The sequence below is a fragment of the Quercus lobata genome, chromosome 11 (assembly GCF_001633185.2).
Source record: "Quercus lobata isolate SW786 chromosome 11, ValleyOak3.0 Primary Assembly, whole genome shotgun sequence".
Lineage (NCBI taxonomy): Eukaryota > Viridiplantae > Streptophyta > Magnoliopsida > Fagales > Fagaceae > Quercus > Quercus lobata.
The window spans coordinates 55163859-55185551 of NC_044914.1; the positions used below are offsets into that span (position 1 = coordinate 55163859).

A 21693-nucleotide genomic window follows, 5' to 3' on the forward strand; every position below is an offset into this window, starting at 1 on the left:
ACGACTCTAGCATTGTAACGTTCAATGCTACCATAGGATAGGATATTTTTCTCCGGAGAAGGATATATTAAAGAGATGCTTAAGAAATTTGAGATGTCAAATTACAAGCCAACAAACCCCCTCATAGACTGTTTGAGTTAAATTTTTAAATCATGACAATGACAAGAAGGTAAATCTAATATTCTTTAAGAGTTTAGTTGGAAGATTGAAGTACTTAATATGCACAAGACCAAATATATCAATCTTCAGCTCCCAACCTTTTAATTTATGGCTTTTCATTGGAAGCACTTCCTCTTCCTTGTCCATGCCATCAAATGTACCGTGTGGCAATCTATGGTGGTTTTGCATCAAAATTTTTGGGTTTTAGTGTTTATGCGTAGAAAGTGGAGAAATATTTATTTGGTAAAAAGTGGAGAATAGTCATTCATGTTGTAAAAAAAAAAAAAAAAAACAAACAAACCTTATTGCACTGCAGAAAGGTAAGACAAGTATATTCTGCAATAGCCAAGGTTGTCAAAATCAGGATCCTATATAGGATCGTGGAAGGTTCATAAAATTGTGGATTGTAGAATCGGATCGTGGATAGTAAGATTCTAATTTTTTAGAGAAAAAGCAAAAAAATACATTGGTAGTAGCTTTATATGTCAAATAATCTCATAAAGTACGAATTCATCCGTTTAAAAAAACAAAAAAACAAAAACAAAAACAAAAAGCAAAGATTTGCATCAATATGATGCCATATTTATATCATGAATTGTCACGTGATCTTTGTGGATATGGCTATACCTATACTTTAAACTAATGAAACAAATATACTTAAATATTAATACAATGTATCCAAAAAGTTTGCCTAATGTTTAAATAGCTACCAAGTGCCAAAATAACTATCATCAACACAATTGGAAAATAGTTCCAATTTCTAAGTTTCGAGTTCAAAATATAAAATAAGTTTGCAAATAGCAACTAGCTAAATAGCTAATCATAGTACAAAATCCAAAAGCAAATCCACTTGGAGAGAGGGGAGAGAGTGAAAAGGCCGTCAAGATGATATTAGGGGTTTAGGGAATAAGGTTTTAATTTAAAGTGAGAGTGTTTTTTTTTTTTTTTTAAGTTTATAGAGAAAATGATTGTTTCAAGTAATCTTTAGGTGTTTAATATGCATTGAAACTAACCATAAGGAAGTGGCTAAGTACCCGTTTGGGTACTCATGAAAAGCCAGCTTATTGCATCTGCATTTCCTTTTTTTTTTTTTATAGCCGCACATTTCTGTGGCTGTTGGCATTTCCAGTGGGTCCTGTATACTATTCACAGGACCCACAAACCTCTTATTTCAACAAAAAATTCATTAAAAATAGGTTTTACGGTACTATTCACATATTTAAAAATTATTATGCTATAGTGTTTTCTATTTTCTGTTTTCAGCAAAATAAGCGGTATCCAAACACACCCCAAAGTGATAGTTAGAGCTATGGACTATTTAAAATCAATGAGGAAATAAAATATTTTTATATAAGTTTTATGATTGGAACAATATAATTTTTATTAGTATAAGCTTAACTTATCATCTAAAAAATTGTGTAAAGGATTGTGAAAAACTTTTCATTCCTAATCTTATTGATTTAAAATTGAAAGCTAAGCTTACTTGTAAGGTAAATTCCATGCCTTGCTGGGCTTTAACCTTTATATATATACTAGCTAAAGGTCGTGCGATGCACGATTTTATTATAAATTTATATAGAGAATACCTTATGTCCAGAGCTGGCGTAAACCAGCTCTTTTATGTCACCAATAATATAGTACCACATCAGCTTTTTAATGAAAAGTCAATACATTCTAATACACACTCACAGCTCATAAACCTTCACTCCTCAATCAAACTTAGATGTGGCAAAACGGGTAAGTCGGGTCAAGTTTAGGTCGGGTCAATTAGGTTTGCGGGTCAAAACGGGTCATTTTTAAACGGGTCAATCGGGTCGCGGGTCGAGTCAGGCTGTAGGACGGGTCGAGTTGACTCGTATTTTTCAAACAAGTTTTTTTTTTTTTTTAATAAATAGATGCAATCTGTCAATTGTTTCTAAGTTCCTTAACTGTGATTAGATTTTTACTAGTGATACTGTTACCACTTACCAATTACCACTAAACACTTGATACCCAAATTTAGTACAACTCTTGTTCCAGCTTTCTAGAAGCTAATCTTGGTATAATCTTTGATCTGTTTAAAATAGGAAGAGAAAATGAAGGTGGCAGACAAACTATAATGGAGTACATAACATATTAAATAAAGAAGAATAAGTAAATATTTTATAAGAATTATACCTCAATTTCAATCTACTTAACGTTGGTAGACGTGGCAAAACAGGCAGAGCAGGTCGGGGTCGGGTCAATTGGATTGCGGGTCAATTGGGTTGCAGGTCAAACGAGTCAGGTCAAAAAATTCTGACCCATTTTTCCATGTCTAATCAAACTACACGATAGTCTTAAACAAACCCCAAATCAAATTCCTCCTCTCCTCTTAGCACCGAAGCTTCACCCAGCCGCTGCACACGTCGTCTCTAGAGCTGGCGCCACCGCACCGAACTCAAGGTTTGTACTTTTATGATTTTCTGTTTCTCCTATTTTTGGATTTCGTGATTTTGATGGGTTTGGGATAATTTTTTTGGGATATCAATATGTTCATAGTAGTATAGGTGTGGTTGATTTGGCATGGATTTTGCTATTTTTTGGTGTTTTGATTGGATTCTTAAGTGGTAGGTTCAAACCCTAAAAAAAATCTGATTGTGATTTTTTTTTTCCAGCTAGTCTGGATTCTTTATGTTAATACTTACATATCATTCATGTTGGGCTGGCTGTGTTTGGTTTCTGAAATATTGGAGTAATGTAATGTAATTTAAAGGGAACAAGTTAGTTAGTGAGTTACTAGTGGTAGATTCATTTACTCAAAAACTTCCTTTTTAAAAATTTAATTTTACTACATTTTCTCAGAATTTTAACGGACCATAGTTTGCTGTAGTAGATTGTGGATCCAAATTTCATTTCTGTTCCTTTTTTTTTTGTAAATTATTAATTAATTAATTTTGTTAAAAATAACAGTTCTTTTGATAATCAGCTATATGGACTCATTTTGCTTAAAATATCTATTGTGTTTTCGTTGTTTTCATTTCTCTAGTGGCAGTGGCTATAGATCTCTAAGTTTTAATTCTATATGATTACTCACATTTCTTTGGGTCATGTCTTGTGTAGATCTTTGATACAAGTAGTAATATTTCTTTGTTTACTCTCTACTGTATACCAAATTTGGCTTAGTAAAAAAAGAAAGAAAGACTATCACATTTTGGGGCACTTCAAGTTTGTTCTTTTGTTCTTCCCTAATAGGCTTTTTATTCATAGCAAAATGAAAAACTAATTTGAAATGGCCATGTTGTGAGTGTCCGTTGTACATTAGGTAGCCATATAGGTTGATTAAGTAATGGAAAGGAAAAAAGAAGAAAAGGAATGGAAATGGGGTTCTGTGTGGGTTCTGTGTTTTGCGTAGAAACCACATGAGGTTTATGCATTTTTCCCTTTTTTTTTTTATGGTATTACTATTAGTATTATGCCATTTTTTGGATAATTAATGGAACTTTATTGATACCAAAAAAAATAGTTACCCAAGAATATAGGATGTATACAATTGGGGACATTACAATCAATCGCCCCAAGTACAATAATCAATCAAGTTACAAACTGAACATAAAGAATAACAAGCCACAACTAACATCCAACCCAGGAAGTGTTCACAACTGACATGTTCTATGTCTTATTCTCAAGAAGTGTTCAAGACTCAAGAGAGCCATTCTACAGCCTGGACCACCTCAAAGTTTTGCACTATAGAATGTTTAGGAAGTTATAAAACCTCGGGTAATTGACACATAACTCTCTCTACTCTCTATATACTACACATTGTGCTTGCTATTTGCATATTGCCAGTATTTTGGTCATTGATCTTGTTGGGCATACATGCTTACCATATGGTCAAATGTATCTATTATTATAGGTCTCAACCCAAACAAGTGTTGTTGGAAGTAGTAGAGATGGTAGATATGGAAAAGGAGTTGGAGCTGGAAAAGGAAGAGCTGGAAATTAAGCTGGAAAAGATTGAAGGGTAGTAGTAGTGCTAGTTTTGTAGGACTTTTTATATATTAGGACCTTTGATTGTTCGAACCTTTTATGGTTACTATTTTGTTCATGTAAGGACTCAATTTGTAACGATCCCAAATTCGTATTAGGTTCGAACGTTAAAGGCCCAAACAATAAATTTATAGAGTGTGGATGTCAAAGAACTAGGTTAACTTCAAAAGAAAAATGAGTAAACTTAACATTTATAGATGGATTAGTACTAATATAACGATCAATTTCTCCTTGAAACAAGTTCAGTTCTTTATTTCATAAGGTTTTCTTCTAAGTACCCTTTGTTTAGAAGTTCTGATCCCTCTATCTCAATGCATTCTTCTATGTTATATACTGCCCTCTTGGTGTCATCTTCACCACACACGTGTAGGTTGGGTTCGGGGGATCCCTTCCTGTCCCATCCAACACTTTCTGGAACCTCCAACCAGCAGCTGTAAGGCTGCCTCATCACTGTTCAGGTATCACCTCCACATTAATGTGGCTAGAGAGTTGGTTGAGAGGTAATTAATGTGGAGGCAGCTATTGTTAAAGATATTTGTTTACCTTTTCTTTCTTACCCTTGGTCCCATGTCCCACCTTTAGTGGTAACGTAGCTCTGAAGTGCATTTGTAACAACATAGAGTTCAGGTCATCCTCGGACTCATATTGCCGAGAAGGATTTTGTCCTCGGACGAATACTGAACTCACCTTACGTGATATCTACTCTTCCTTTTGTTTGCTTACCCTTATAACCTGATATGGGCCTCCTCGGACAGTTTTACATCCTTAGATGGGCCACAGGCCCAATTAACATGATTTTAATAATTTATTGATTAACTAGCCCCCACAGTACAGCTGTCCATAAGCTTATTTGATGGTGTTAATGGACAAAAGTAACCTATTTTATGTTGATCTTAGGTAAGACCTTTGGTTAAGCTTATATGATGGTGATACTAGACATAAGTATCCTATTTTTTGTTGGATAATAGTTTACAAAACCTTTATGTTAACAACTAAATATTAAAGCAACTCGACTAAATTTATTTATCTTATGTGGTGTTTTTTTTTAACAAGCTATTGAGCAATATGATGGTGATACTGAACAAGCTTATGTGGTGTTATATTGAACAAGCTGTTGAACAATATTAAGGCAAATCAACTAAATGCCAATTTCCATTGCAAGAAATGCATTTCAATTTCCATTACAATATAATATAACGAGTGGCCATTACAATTGTCATTACATCAAATAAGATAAGAAACTGACTACTTTTTCAAAACAATTGTCACTACAATCTTTTACAATAACTAAACTACAATTCACCTATTCTAAATACAAGTCCTTGGCCATTTGCTTTCACATGCCAAACTAATTAGCCTTCTCTAACTACAGAATTTTAGCTTCCAACTTGTTAGCCTTTTGTACTAATCCAGTGATAATTTGCTTAGCTCTGGTACAAATTTCTCCAATAATCCATTGTACAAAGTTGCAATTTACACTTGTCTACAATTTTAAAATATGCAGACAATTATCCAAGTTTGATAATCTGACCAAAATATGACCAAAACTGGGCAACCAACAAGCATTCTATCCTTAGCAGGCATGCCTTATCAGCCATCACTTATCTCTGCACCCTTATCAACATTATCAATACGCTCTCTATCAGCATTAGCAACATGCACTCCTTGCAACTTCAGACAAGCTTGTGTCATATTAAAGCCAATGTAGAATACAAAAAATTTATAAGTCACATAGCCATATTCCTCACTATTTATGTTACTAAGTTTCAAAATCAACCACATTGTGGAAGTATCCATGCTACTTAGTCTCAAACTCCATGCCAACTGAAAGGTACCCAATCAACCACAGTATCAATGCCCTGAGAGGAATTTTTGTCATCCTATTAAAATAACATCAAAACAAATAGGTGAGCTTAAGCTTTATAGAAAGAAAAAGACTATGACTAACAAACTCAAAAATATACAAAACAAGCCTAGAAATATATAATCGACTTGAGGAATATGCATAACAAACCTAGAAATATACATAACAAGCCTAGAATCAAGACAAAAACACTGCTAAGAACAAACATTATAATCAAAATAGGAAATATTATAAAACAAAATCTTTATTTCCTTGCACTACAAATTTCAACTATTAAGATATAAAATAGAAGGAACCTATTCGGAACTTTTTTTGAGTTCCAACCGCTCTTGCTTCTTCTATGTAAAACGAGCTAGTCAAACAATTATTTCCTTCTGCACATTCTACGACTGGATGTAGAAGTTTATAAATTATGAGGAAGACAAACCTTGCCATACTTCTGACTTATTGCTTGGAGGTGTAAGCCATCTTGCTGGAATCCATGGACTTCGCCTGGGAAAAGAAGTAAAATTTGTCAAGAAAGATTGATCATTAATTCATGCTTGTTGGAATAGGTCAATGATGAGAAGTGTGTGTAAGACAAATATAAGCAGTTATAGAATAATTGAAATTCTGGATGGATTCAGAACATCCTCTAAGTTGTTCTTTGAAGCCCACATTACCATTCTAAATTACATCATTAGATAGCATCTTCTAATGCCATTAGAAAACATCAAACATAGGATTGTTTACCTAGTGAGCATCATTAACGGGGATATGAAATGTGCTATTATAATGTATTTTAAACTCTTGAGGCTTTCCAAGGTACTTCTCATGTGAAGCCGATGCAAGATACAGAGTGCCACTTAAAGATTCACAAAATCAAGCTTTATATCAACATAAACCTTTCACATATCTTTGAACTAATTGAGATGGAACTCTAAAATCTGCAATTGGAGAGCATGTCAATTTATCAAGCTATTGAAATTCATCATTCACATCAAATCCTAAAGATCCAAAATCTTCAGATGATAATACAGGCTGTATCTTCTTGTCATCAAGGCCAATCATAACAGGATTCTCTAAACTAAGTTTGGCAAGATGATTTACTTTTTCATTTAAGGTAGCAGATAATAGCAAATTCTGTCATTGAGGCTCAAAATTACATGAAACGACACTCTCTTTGTTAGCAAACTCATTTGATACAATCAAATTTTTTTAGGTTTAAACCTACCACTTAAGAATCCAACCAAAACCCATGAAAATACTACAAATAAGAAGCAAAATCCATACTATATCAACAAAACCCAAACCAATATGAACAAATTGATATCCAAAAAATAATCCAAACCCATCAAAATTTCGAAACACAAAGTTCGGGGAAATAACTAATCAAACAATAAAGAGAAATCAGAACAAACCTTGAGTTTAGGTGCAACGGTGCCAATTCCAAAACGATGTGTACGGCGGTGCCACCTGCGGGGTGGAGTTCCGGTCCGGTGGTAAGAGTAGAGGAGTAGATGGAATAGGTCTAGGCATGCTTGATAGAGTCTGCTCTCTGATACGTATGTGAGGAATATAATTGTGTGTGATAGGGTGTATGGGTTTTTCATTAAATGTATGGCGTGGCAAACATTGATTGGTGGTGTAAATCTGGCCTTTTACGCCAGCTTCTAACCGCATGTTTTCTCATTTATATAATATAATAACAAACAAAATAAATTGTAGTAACAATCATCAAATATAAAATGATAACACCTCAATGAAAAATTATCTTCTAATATACCTATTGTGCTATAATGAGACATGTAGTTATATGTATCGAATTGTTTGCATTAGAATTTTGTATTTATTGGATCTACAACATTGTTTAGAGTTTGTACTTGACTTTTGTTTATTGTCATAGCATAACAAATTTTTAAAGGAAACTAGCTTCTTTTGAGGATGAATGTTCTCTTGCACAAATATTCAATTCTTGAATAGTGTCCCCCCCCCCCCCCCCCTCTTTAGAGATTGAATTTGTAGCTCTTTGTCATTGTTCATTCATAATGGATCTTCGTCTTAATCTTGCACCTCTTGTTATTTCAATGTTGTTCAACTAATTTAAGCAAAAGGAAAAGTTTATGCCAAAAAACTATTAATTATTAGGCTCAAAACACTTGAAAACAAATTTATTATGAAATAAATGTACACAATTCAAGCAGATGAGTTTGTAATTCGCTACTAATTTATTGTTGAAAATGAATGTATGACTATATTGGTACCTTCAAATGTTTATTGCTTATACGGTCTGTTGTAAGAATAGTTTATTCTTTGTCTTTTCTTGACTGAATCTATAGATCTTGATTAAATTTATAATTGATCTTCATTTTATTCTTGTAACTCTTGTTATTTCATCATTGTCAACTATTTAACCGAAAAAATAAAATAAAAATAAAGGCAAACAACTATAGTGTACACAACCAAACTAACTGTATGTATATTTGAAAGATAAATCAAGTGCATCTAAAGTGTAAAAAATACTTGCCTATAGGTCAGTGGTGGTGGCGATGCCTCCCATGTCTTGTGTATCTCTAAAATAATCAACAAATGATTTTCTCATACTTGCACAAATAAGGTTATTCTGAAAAAATGAGAGAAGACTTAATAAAATAAAATAAAATTGTATTTGAAGGCATAAAAGTAATTTTATTATTTTACTTTAAAACTTACCTTCTCATGAAGTAGCACCAAATCAAGACTCATAAGTTCATTATTTGCTTTAATATTAAGTACTTCCCACATTCTTGTGACTCTTACTCTATATTCCAATCGTCTTTTACAATGTCGATTTCATGATAAAAAACTATAAGCAAAAAAAAAAAAATAATAATAAAAATCAAAATCAAAATTAAAATTTTATCAACAATTTATCATCAAATTAATATCAAGATTAAAAAAGTATGATATTTATCTAAAAGAACTTTAATAAAAATAACTAATAAATTAGAGATGCATTCTCCTTTTCTTTATATCGTGGTAATGTTGAAGGTGCTCAATTTGATGGAGGAAAGTTCCTTCATAGATTGATATTGTAAGCTATTATAGTAAAAAAAAAAAAAAAAAAGTTTATGTGCATGCATATTGTGGTTGCACGATTTTCCTGGCCCAAATTCTATTGATCAGGCCTTGGCCCAAGGTGCAACCCATAATAAATATTTGTAGAGGATGGGTCAAAGAATTTAGCCTCAGTGAGCCTATTCGGTCTGATACATGGGCAGTATTGTTGCAGAAAATAAAAACACAAGAAGGAATCTCTAACGTATGATTCTATTTCTTCAATTCCGGATACAGTTCTTTCGTCCCCCCTCTTTGAGGGACTCCCCTACATTATATAGCTCTCCTCTTCTCATCTTAACCTTACACTTGTTAATCATCTAAGCATCTACTTGAGCACCTGTCCCATCAGACGCCCTTATCACTCCCTTTGTGAGTTGCAGAGGCCAAGGTAGTACTGTTCAAGGGTCTTTTCCTCATTAATGCGGCCAAGAGGGTGGTTGGGGCGCAATTAATGTGGTGGTGGCAGCTTTCCATGAGATATTTTGGATTTTATTCATTTTATATGTTGGGAGGATGAACTGAAATGGTTGGGGAGAGTTCCTCGTGTGGGTTTCGTAGCGTCCGAGGAGGAGTTACTCTTCGAACAGGTTTCCTTGGCGCCATGGGGACTAATGCTTTATCTGTGATTTCTCCTCGGACAGGACGCTCCTCGGAAGGGCCTGAATTTGGACTAGCCCATTATTTTTGGGCCGGGCCCCACACATATGTATGTCAGTTTATACCAACTCTTAAAAGATTTTTTTTTTTTTTTTTGGAGAAACCAACTATTAAAAGATGAGTTGTTGTGGTTGATTGTGTTTTCTTCTACCAAAATATCATTGAGTTGATTCTTCTAATCTAAGAGTCATGAATAATAACCATAAAATATGATTGTCCTCTAAATCAAAATTGAGGCTAATGTGAACAAACAAAAAAAAAATGTTATCAACAATTTATCATCAAATTAATGCTAAAAATAAGATTGTCCTAAAAATCAAAATTAAAGGATAAAAACAACATATAACCATTGGAATTCATATATGATATACAAAATTGGAACCCACTTTATCTTTATGGTTAACTAAAACAATTAATATTAATAAAAATAAGGGAGATCGTGAGAGAAGAATTATAAAAAGAAAAATCTAACATGCACAGACTACAGTTCATAACAAAAAAATTTATATGATATAAAAAATAATATAAAATCACCTCTCAAACTATAAGCATATAAATTGGATAAAACTTAAGGAAATTAGGTTAGCAAAAGACAAAACAAATACACAAAATCTATTCAATTTGATGAAAAATACATACCCCTACAAGGTTATTGTAGGTAGAAAATTGTATGGTTGGTAGTAAAAAATCATAATTTTATCAAATATATATATACACACACTCCAAGTTGAAGAAGTTGATATGAACAAAAAGTCTCCACATTGAAGAAGTTCTTATGAAAAAAAAAAAAATTGTGCCGTGATGAGAGGAAATAGCAAAATCTAAATTAATGTCTATCATAAAATTTGTAGATAAAAACAAAAAATTGTATTCCACACAAGTCAATTTTATATTAATTGGATATTATTTATTATTCAATCCATAAACTTATATGAATATGATTTTAACATGCAAAAAAAAAAAATTAGAATATTTTATAATGAGATATTTATTAATTTATAATAATTTTGAAACTTCACAAGTATAAAGTGTATAAACTATAAAAAGAAAATGTAATCTTACAATGGATATGTCAAAATACATGTTAAATAAAAAAGTATTGGATTGTATAACATTATCAAAAATTATAACAAGTATATATAACTTGAATTCAACCCATATACATATACGATTAGAATCATCTAGAATTCTTAAGCTAACTCTATTATGGAGTTCTTAAAATCATATTTATTCATTTTGAAAAGAGTGGATTGGACTTAGTCATATCATCAATAATTTAAATAGATACCTAAATGATAATAGTCAACATTTTTTTAAATATTAAGTAGAGTTGCCGTAATAATTATAGAGAATCTTAGTCCATGTATTTAACTCATCTAATAAACCCAAACCAATTACATAACTTGAACAAGTACAAAAGTCAAGGTTTGTTAAGAACTTATGGGTAGAACTCACTCCTGAAAAATGGCTTGCCAGGGAAGAGTACTCAAGAGCTTATATACACATGCTTAAGCTTACACTTAAGTAATGTGGGACATTAGGATCATAACATACCACCATGCTTCGCATCTGACGTCCTTGACGGCTCACTTAGGGGACACTGACCCAATAATAGTCCTTTCTCTTTTTTGGCGGTTCCACTCATCTATAGTAACGTTTGATTACTTAAGGTGGTGATTGGCTCTGATACCAAATTATACAAACTTATAGATAGAAGTCACTCTTGAAAACCGGTTTGCAATGGAGGGTGTCTAAGAGCTCATATACAAGGATACTAGGATCATAACAAGGTTGGAGCTTTTTTTTTCGTTTTTTGTTTTTCTTCTCTCTCTTATGTATATGATAGGATTTGAACCTATGGTTGTTCACTCCATGACAATTATTTTTTACCATCAAACCAAGACTCCAATTAGTTTTTTTTTTTTTTTTTTAATTATTATGTAGGTGAGACTTGAACTTTGACCTCTTATTCGATGATAAGAAACTTTACCAGTATTAACTAAAACTCACAAAAAATTTCATTCACTTGAACCCCAATATATACACATAGACGCAAGTGAAAATTTCTAATAATACTCATGCCATGGATTAAGATCTTTAGAGTTTTTAGAGTAACTTGACCATATTTTTAAAAAAAATCATATCTATTTATTTTTAAATAAATGGATTGAATTTTGTCACGTGATCAAAATAGATGGATTGGATTATTTTAGAAATTCTATCATGGAGTTACACTAGAAACTTAGAGGGTCTTAATCCTCATTCTATATGTATACATGATTACGATTTTTTTTTTAATAAAAAAAAAATGTGACAAAAAGCCTTTAAATATAACAAATAATACTTATTGGCATTTGATTAACCTACTAACTTAATAACTATTTAGATCTATGTTTGTTTCTCTAATTCGAGCAAAAATCATAGATATCCATCTAATTTATGGATTTATTTAAATATATCAGACTAACTCTATAAATAATCTTACTCTAATTGGTGAAAATCATCAATATCATTTTACCAGAATTTTGTGACAAATTAATTAACTACAGAGATGGAACCACTTAGAGATCAAGGAGACCATGGCCTTCTATGAATTTTGAGATTAGAATCGTCTCTCTCTCTCTCTCTCTCTCTCTCCTATAAAAAAATGATCTTATCAGTGATTATGTTTTTATGACTAAAAATGCTTTGGGATTGATAAATATCATTTCTTTTCCATATATTTACTTTCTTTTGCTATCAAATTTACTAATTTCAATTATAAGAATAGAAATTTAAAACAAAAAACTAAAGAAACTGGAGGTTAACTATATCTATTTGTTTGGGTGATTATATCAAGATTGCGGAACAAATTATTTTCTGAAAATCATCCCTCTCACTCTTTTCATTTCTTTTCTTTTTCTTTTTGTCCTAATTTTGATGCGTAAAGAATATTGTTGAATTGAGAGGAATTGAAACTTGAAAACACTATTTTTGTGTCATTTTTTTTTTTTTGGCATTTTCTCAAAGTTATATTTTTATCTCATTGTCCTAATCACCCATTCATCATGTTTTCTTTCGTTGTTCTCAAGAATGATTTTTTTTTTTTTTTTTTTTTTTTTATATAGGATAGGACAACATAATTTTGTTTGTATAAGCAAATTTTAGGTAGACTTCGAGTTTAGAGACAAAGGAAATTGATATTAAATTTTGGCGAAACTATACTATTGGTCCCTAAAATTTGTCATGTGTGTGCAATTGGTCCCTTAAGTTTGAAGCGAGCATAATTGGTCCCTCAAGTTTTAAAACTGAGTTGTATTAGTCATTTTATTAACTGCCGTTAGTGGTGTTACTTACGTGGCTAACAGAACAATGAATTGGCATTTTTTAAATGATGTGGCATGTTTTTAATTAAAAAAATTAAAAAAAAAATAGTTTCCATGTTAGAAACAATATTCAAAGTATTTTGAACCTACTGTATTTTGTATTTTGTATAAGTTCATGACAATGCTTATATTGTCTATGCAGGGATGTATACTGAAGGTATATAGGATTGTATTGTGAGTGGCTTTTTCCTTTTCCCACTTCCCAGAATCAACTTTGGTGCAGGGTGGACCATAACCAAGCCATATTGTCTAGCTTCTTTCCTTGTTGCCAATGAATGTATCAATTTTCAAGACTATCCTATTGTATAAGAATGCGATGGGATTCAATTTTGGCCTTACAAAATAGTAATATAACTAGTAATGAATTGTAGTTTGGGAAGATAAATTCAATTATGTTTGATTCCCATGAGATTCTTCAAGAGGGCAGGGCAAACTGTATTAGGTTTTAATTTGAGGGAGGCGGCAATGGTTCAATGGTTGTGCGAGAGAAGCAATGCTGTCACTGGCGGTAACTAGGGCTAGGGCTTGGGCTGTTGCCCGCGGCAACAAGGCTTGGCTTTTTCTTCCCTTCTCTCTCTCGTGGGTGGGTTTTTTTTTTTTGGTTAATGTTGAATCGGTGGAGAAGAGAAAGATGATCTGCAAAAAGAAAGTGATAGTGGTGAAACTGTTGTAGTGTTTGGATAGATGAACACATGCCACATCATTAAAGAAAATACCAAGTCATTGTTCCGTTAGCCACGTAAGTAATATCACTAACGGTAGCTAGTAAAATGACTAATACACCCTCTATCACCTATTAAGATGAACCATAAGAACCGGAAGAATATATAATATATAACATATTTAACTTGAATATAAAATGAAGAGTTAGATACTTGAATATACAATGAATTGACAGAATGACTTTACATGTAATAATATGATAACACTTTTTATAATATATAAATGGATCAAATGACAAAAACTAAAACTGAAATCAAAAAGACCAAAATAAAAAAATTAAACAATACAAGACAAGAATTTTGTAGTTGTCAATGAAGAATTGAAAAGATTAAAGAAGAAAGAGGAAGGGAAAGGCAATGGCTGAGGTAAAGGCCAAAAGGTGAGAAAAAATAGGGGTAGGGGTAGATAGGGGTGAAAATAGCCAAATATCATCTTTGGCCAAAATAATTAGCAATCTACCACTATTTAGAAAATATTCAACAATTTACCACTTTTTTAAAACTCGAGTTTGATATGTAACTCGAGTTCCACAAACTCAAGTTCTATAATGGCGCCTGTTGACCTGAAATTTTTTAATTCAAAAACTCTGTGGAACTCAAGTTATGCATCACAAAAATAAATTTATCTTTGAGAGTGTAGGTGGCAGATCAAAATAATTGCAGGAGGGGTGATCACTGACTAGTTGTAGAGGGCAACAGGTGTTTCTGACCATTGAGGTAATGGCAAAGAGTTCACAACTCCTTGGATTTCAAAAAGCATTAACTAATACAGTTGCACTGATTGAAGACCCACTTTGTTGACATCTTGTTTTGATCAGCACTAGGAAGTTCCTCAGCAACATGGATGACTTCAATTTGGAAAAGAAAGTTCCTTGGCAACTAGCTGCACTGATTAAAGACTAAAGTGCATAATTGTTGGGTTTCACAGGTGGAACTTGAGTTTCATTCTCCTATTCAAATTTTCACAGAACTCGATTGTACAGAGCTCGAGTTCCACTTTGCGTAGTTCCCCGTGAACTTTTTAATTTAAAAAAAAGGTCAAGTTAGCACATAACTCGAGTTGATGGAAACTCGAATTACATGTAAAACTCGAATTTTAAAAAAGTAATATTTTGCTATTTATTTCGTAATCAGTAGTAGATTGTTAATTATTTTGACCAATGATAATATTTGGCAATTATGACTAGCATATAGGGCTGTTTAAAATTCCAATGATAACTTTTTAGATGTTTTTTAAGCAAATTTAAAGTGTTTCCACTTACATGACATAGTTAGCAACAGATTTTTTTTTTTTTTATGCATGTTAGCAACAGATATGCCCATCATAATCTATGGAACCTTTATGCTACTAGCCATGTGGACGACATTAAAGCTCCAAGTTGTGCATTTTGGTTTGCGCCTAGACTTGTGGGTTATATAAATAGAAATAACACATGTATCAACGACTGCAGTACAATATGGATTTGGATTCAGTGCAATACCTAGGGTATTGCACCAGGTGCAATTACACTACACCTACTCATATTAATTTTTATCATTTTTATTTTTAACTTTTTTTTTATTCAATGGTTGAGATTGAAAGGTTTTTTTTTTTTTTTTTTTTTTTTCAACTTTCAATCTCAGCTGTATCTTACTATTGCATCAGGTGCAACACCCTGTGTATTACACTTGGATCCTAATTTTAAAGTTTTTATTTATTACAATACTAGATAATGCGCGTGCGCTTTTGATGGTTGGATAATAAATAATGAAATCATATACTATTTTTGATGGTTGGATAATGAATGTTCATTTTTTTCTTTTTCTTTTTTTGATAGGAATAATGAATGTTCTAAACCAACATGGTTTGCAAAAGCTGCTGTTAACAGCAACTTACGGGGGCCATTAAAACATCCCATTATATAAAGAGAAACAGAAACAATGAAAGAAACTATAAATAACAACTACAGTCGGCAAGTCAACACAGCTCAAACTCAAAACACCCATGGGTTTCTCCCAAGCCTTTCTGTGCTTCTTTGCTCTCCTTATTTTTTTGCCATTCCTTTCAATTTCATCCACGGTTGAGCAAATTTATATCATTCACATGAAACACCAAGACAAGCCTTTCCCTTACGCCACTCACCACGACTAGTACTCCGCTCAGCTCCAATCTCTCTCTGACTTCAATTCATCCCTCCTTTACACTTAGACCGACGCATTCAATGGCTTCACTGCCAAACTTGACTCGGACCAAGTCAAATCACTCCGCTGATCCAACTTAGTCCTCGGTGTTTACGAAGACACCCCCTATCCCCTCCACACCACTCGCACACCCGAGTTCCTTGGCCTTCACACCGAATCCAATCAAAAAACCCATTTCCTCGAACAAGCCTCCCACAACGTTATTATCGGTGTTCTAGGACAGTGGTATCTGGCCCGAGTCTAAAAGCTTCGATGATTCGGTTCACTGCAACAAAAAATGTTTATTACAACAAAAAATTGTTGCAATAACATCAAAATCATTGCAATAGTTTATGCGAAGTGTTGCAATAAAATTTGAGGTAATAACCCTATGCTACAAAAAAATTTGATGCAATAAATCTTAAATATTTTAATGAAAATTTTAATGTAATAATATATTTGCTATTGCAATAAACAATTTATTACTTCAAATATCTTGTAGCAATAGGCTATTATTTCATGAATTTTATAACAATAGATTGTAAAGAATTGACAAAAATAATTTGGGTTCAAATTATTGCAACGGTATATTTATTGTAATAGTTAATTTTTTCATATTTTTTCTTATAATAGATTGTAAAATAATTGGAATTGGATCATTGTCATAATATATTCATTGCAGATTCATGTTTGTCATTGCAATAGATTGTAAAATAATTGATATTTTAGTTATTGCATTGTTAAATTTGTTGCAATAAGCCATGGGACCCACACCACAAGCATTGTAGCCGAGTCTCTAGTGGCTAACGCCAGTTTCTTCAATTACGCGAAGGGTACAGCTCGTGGGATGGCCACTCATGCGTTGCAATGTATAAAGTATGTTGGAACACTGTGTGCTTTGGTTCTAATATCCTCGTGGGTTTGGATTGGGCTATAAAAGATGGTGTTGATATTCTTTCACTCTCTATCGATGGTGGGTCTTATTCGTATTTTCGAGATCCCATCGCATTTGGAGCCTTTACGACAATTGGAAAGGGTTTTTTTGTTTCTTGTGCAGCCGAGAACGAAGGGCCCGACTTTAGACCGAGTTCACTTGCTCATGTTACACTCGGGAACAAAACCGGTTCATCGATGTGTCTCTATATAGTGGACAAGGAATGGGGAAAAAACTGGTTGGTTTGGTTTATTTAAGAAACAAACGGAGTAGCTTGTGTTTACCGAGTTCACGTGAACTGGATTTGGTTCGTGGGAAAGTGGTTGTGTGCAATAGAGGGGTGAACTCACGTGAGGAGAAAGGAGAGGTTGTATGCGACACAGGTGGGGTTGGGATGATACTCGCGAACATGGCTGCAGACGGTGAGGAAGTGCTGGCTGACAATCACTTATTACCAAATGTAGTGGTGGGGTGCAAAGTAGGGATTTGATCAAGAAGTATTTGAGGTCTGATCGTAATCTGACGGCTCTACTAACTTTTGGTGGGACCGTGTTAAATGTGTGGCCTTCACCCATGGTCGCAAGGTTTAGTTCAAGAGCGCCTAACATGGTGACCCCATATATCTTGAAGCCGAATGTGATTGGGCCTAGGTTTAATATCTTGGCTACATGGTCTGAGGCTGTTGGGCCCACTGGATTCAACATCAAATCAAGTACTATTTCTTCTCTGTCTTTGTTTTTACATACAAGTCTAGAACTTTCTAATGTTAAGCTGACTTTCTTATATCAATTTTTTTTTTTTTTTTTAATATGTGACTTTGTTATATCAATTGGTAGCACATAATAATGAAAAAAAGGAACAGACAAGAAAGAAAACTTTTTAAATATTTAGTAACAGTTTTAGTTTTCTATTTTCAAAAACTTGTTCTTGGAAATATAAATAAAAAATAATTTTCTTGTATTTTTGCAATTAAAAACATGTTTGGTTAGTTAAAATTTTTTTTTTAAAAAAATAGTTTTTGAAGAAAAAAATAGAAAATACTAAATATGTTGTTACTAGGATTTGAACTCTAATGCTAACTCATTAAATAAGATAGATTCGTTAAATTAAATGCGTATTTTCATTAACTTTCGAAAGTTATAAACTAAAAACAGCATTTTGCATGTTTTCAGTTTCCTTCACAAATTGAATTTTGAGAACAGTTTTTAATTTCTGTCCATTTTAGGTTACCAAACAAGTTTTTTCATCTCAAAAATAGAAAATTGTTTTTGAAAACATAAAATAAGGAGGAAAATAGTTACCAAACATATCCTTAGTATCTAGTTCACAAATCATAGGCGTGCTTTGCAATTTCCAAACCTACCAATTGATAAATCTTTTAATTTCATCACCTTAGAAAAATTACTTTGCCATTTCATATATTAACGTGTCATTAAATAAATAAAAAAGAGTAGTCATAAATTTAAAACTCAAGGCCTTAGCCAACTCAGGTGGAAAAGCTAAGGAAACATAACATTCAGAAACAAAACTTAACCCCAAAGAATAGAGAAAGGTTAGAGAAAATGTAAATGTTAAAAAAATGAGTACAATTTTATTTTAAATAAAATATTATATGTTTAATTTTTAAAATAAAAAATTAGAGAAAATATAAATAATTTAATTATATGGAGGATGCGGTTGAGTTTAAATATTGAATAAAGTAAGATGAAAAGAAATAAATAAATATATATATATATATATATATATATATATATAACAATAAACACCAAATTACCCAAATCATGTTATGTAATAGAATAATATATATTATATTCTTATATATTATCTTTAATTTTTTATTACGCAATAGAATAATATTTAACAATCAAAGAAAACAAAAATACTTAAAACACAAAATTAAATTGCATCAACCCAAAGTAGATGCAATTTTGAAATCTTACATATGCGGTCTACTATTTTTGTTTTTGCTCACCCTCATAAGTGACAAAAAGCATTGAAGGATCCTCCTAGCATCTCTCAACATGCTATCTTGCTGGGCAACTCTTCATGTTGCTGCACTATATTACCCTTGTAATCCAAAGCATTATTGGTCAGATAACATATATTTTAAAAGAAAATCTATAGGTAAATATTCTTTATAAGTTTGGAAGCAGGATTAATAATTTAATAGATGAATTAATAAAAATTTTGGCAAAGTGACCAAGTGAATGGTGGAAATTTTCCAATCACCAAACCATAAAGGACATGGATATTTTGACTAACACTCTTGCTCTATTTAAGGAATATGTTGCTTCTTACTTAGGAGTTGGGGCGCATGACAAGTATTGTTTGATTTATATTTGATTTTAGTCATAAGCAGTAGTAAATATAAACAAACATGGACACCCACACAAGCATGCATATTGGCCAAATTCCTTGCAGTACAATGGTGCAGTTACAATGTCTATAGGATGAAGCCCTAGACAATATTTAAACTTCTTTCATAACAACTATTTTGCAACCCGATCATAACCATCACAAGAAATCAAAAATCTTCTACTATATATATATATATATATATATATATATATTCATACATTACCTTTACTATCTAGAGTAAATCATGGAACATTTAAATTTAATTATCATCAAATCAATACTTAAAAAAAGAAGGAATGCATCTAGGAGTAGCAAACCAGTTAGGTGACACTAAAAAAGAAGTCAGCTCATGGCATTAGCAAATCATGGTTTACTTTGAAACCAATAGTCGCACTTGATTTTCACAAAGCTAGATTACTCCATTTGACAACTACTTAATTGAATTGGTACAAGTACATCAATGTCTTGCCCACATATAAGTGGATTGATAGCACTGTTAAAAGCAGCTCATCCACAATGGAGTCCAAGCGCAATCAAATCTTCCCTAATGACTACTGCCTACACTCAAGACAACACCAAATCCCCTCTCCGAGATGTCGCAAGAGGAGCACTTTCCAACCCATGGGCTCATAGGGCCAGTCATGTAGATTCACATGAAGCCCTCTCCTCAAGCCTTATATACGATATCTCAACTGAGGATTACATCCCCTTCTTGTGCTCCTTGGACTACACCATCAATCAAGTCCAAACCATTGTCAAACGCTCCAATGTTATGTGCTCAAGAAAATTTTCCAACCCTAGTGAACTCAATTACCCATCATTCTCCGTCTTTTTTGAAAACAATGGGGTTGTTCGATACACCCAAGTGTTGACGAATGTCGATGCTGCTTGGTCTGTCTATCAGGTGACTGTTAATGTGCCACCATCGGTGGCTATGATAGTAGAGTCTCCAACGCTTTTTTTTTTGAAAAGTAAGGGACAAACAGAATTACACTGTTACGTTTGTGGCAGAGGGAGCAAGAGATGCATCCAAGTCCGAATTTGGGTCAATTGTTTGGAGCGACGGTCAACACCAAGTTAAGAGCCCAGTTGCTTTTCAATGGACAGTTGTCAGATCAAACTTAGAGCCTATGACGTTTTGGGGTTTGTTTTTCCTTCTCCTTTAGGTTCCACTAAAGTCATTGGGTTTGTTGATCTATTCTAGGTGTGTCTGTGGCCATGGTAATAGACTGCTAGCAAGGCCCCTTCTTTGCTTGCCCGATTTATAGGCGGTTTACTTTTGTTTTTTGAGGAAGTATAAGGAGTATAGGCGGTTCACTTTTGTTTTTTGAGGGAGTATAGGTGGTTTACTAGGGAGTATAGGTGGTTCACTTTTGTTTTTTGAGGGAGTATAGGCGGTTTACTTTTGTTTTTTGTGGGAGTATAGGTGGTTTACTTAGTTTCTATTGAAATAAAATTTGTTATATTTTGTAATGGAGGTTTAGCTTTCTTTTGTTTTAAATATATAATAGCAAGTGGTAGTAGGTTTTAATCCCCACTTTTTATTTAGTTAATGGGTGATGTGGCAATCTCTCATCGTCAGTTATAAAAATATAATATGGACAGAGTTTACTTACAAAATTAGTTGTAGTCTAATGCTACAACTTTACTCAATAAAATAAATAATATTACATATTTTGAAAATCTAATAGTTGAACTGTATGCTTTTTACACTCTTAATACTTTTCCAATTTTATCGGATGTCCCTAAAGGGACATCCAATAAAATTAGATATTATTTAGTATATGATCATTAAGCTTGTATATTATGCATAATTTTAAACTACAAAAACTTGCAATTTAAACAATTCATTGATGACATAGCTATTGATTCTTAATTTTCTAAAAAATTTGCAAGCATGGAAAATATAGGGACATCCAATAAAATTAGATATTATTTAGTATATGATCATTAAGCTTGTATATTATGCATAATTTTAAACTACAAAAACTTGCAATTCAAACAATTCATTGATGACATAGCTATTGATTCTTAATTTTCTAAAAAATTTGCAAGCATGGAAAATATAGGGACATCCAATAAAATTAGATATTATTTAGTATATGATCATTAAGCTTGTATATTATGCATAATTTTAAACTACAAAAACTTGCAATTCAAACAATTCATTGATGACATAGCTATTGATTCTTAATTTTCTAAAAAATTTGCAAGCATGGAAAATATAGGGACATCCAATAAAATTAGATATTATTTAGTATATGATCATTAAGCTTGTATATTATGCATAATTTTAAACTACAAAAACTTGCAATTCAAACAATTCATTGATGACATAGCTATTGATTCTTAATTTTCTAAAAAATTTGCAAGCATGAAAAATATAAG

At 32.5% G+C, this 21693-nt stretch overlaps 1 pseudogene; it reads left to right on the plus strand.

The window, feature by feature from the left end:
- The first annotated feature begins 4070 nt into the window (after positions 1 to 4070).
- On the plus strand, positions 4071 to 20471 carry LOC115967185 (annotated as a pseudogene).
- The last annotated feature ends 1222 nt before the right edge of the window (positions 20472 to 21693 follow it).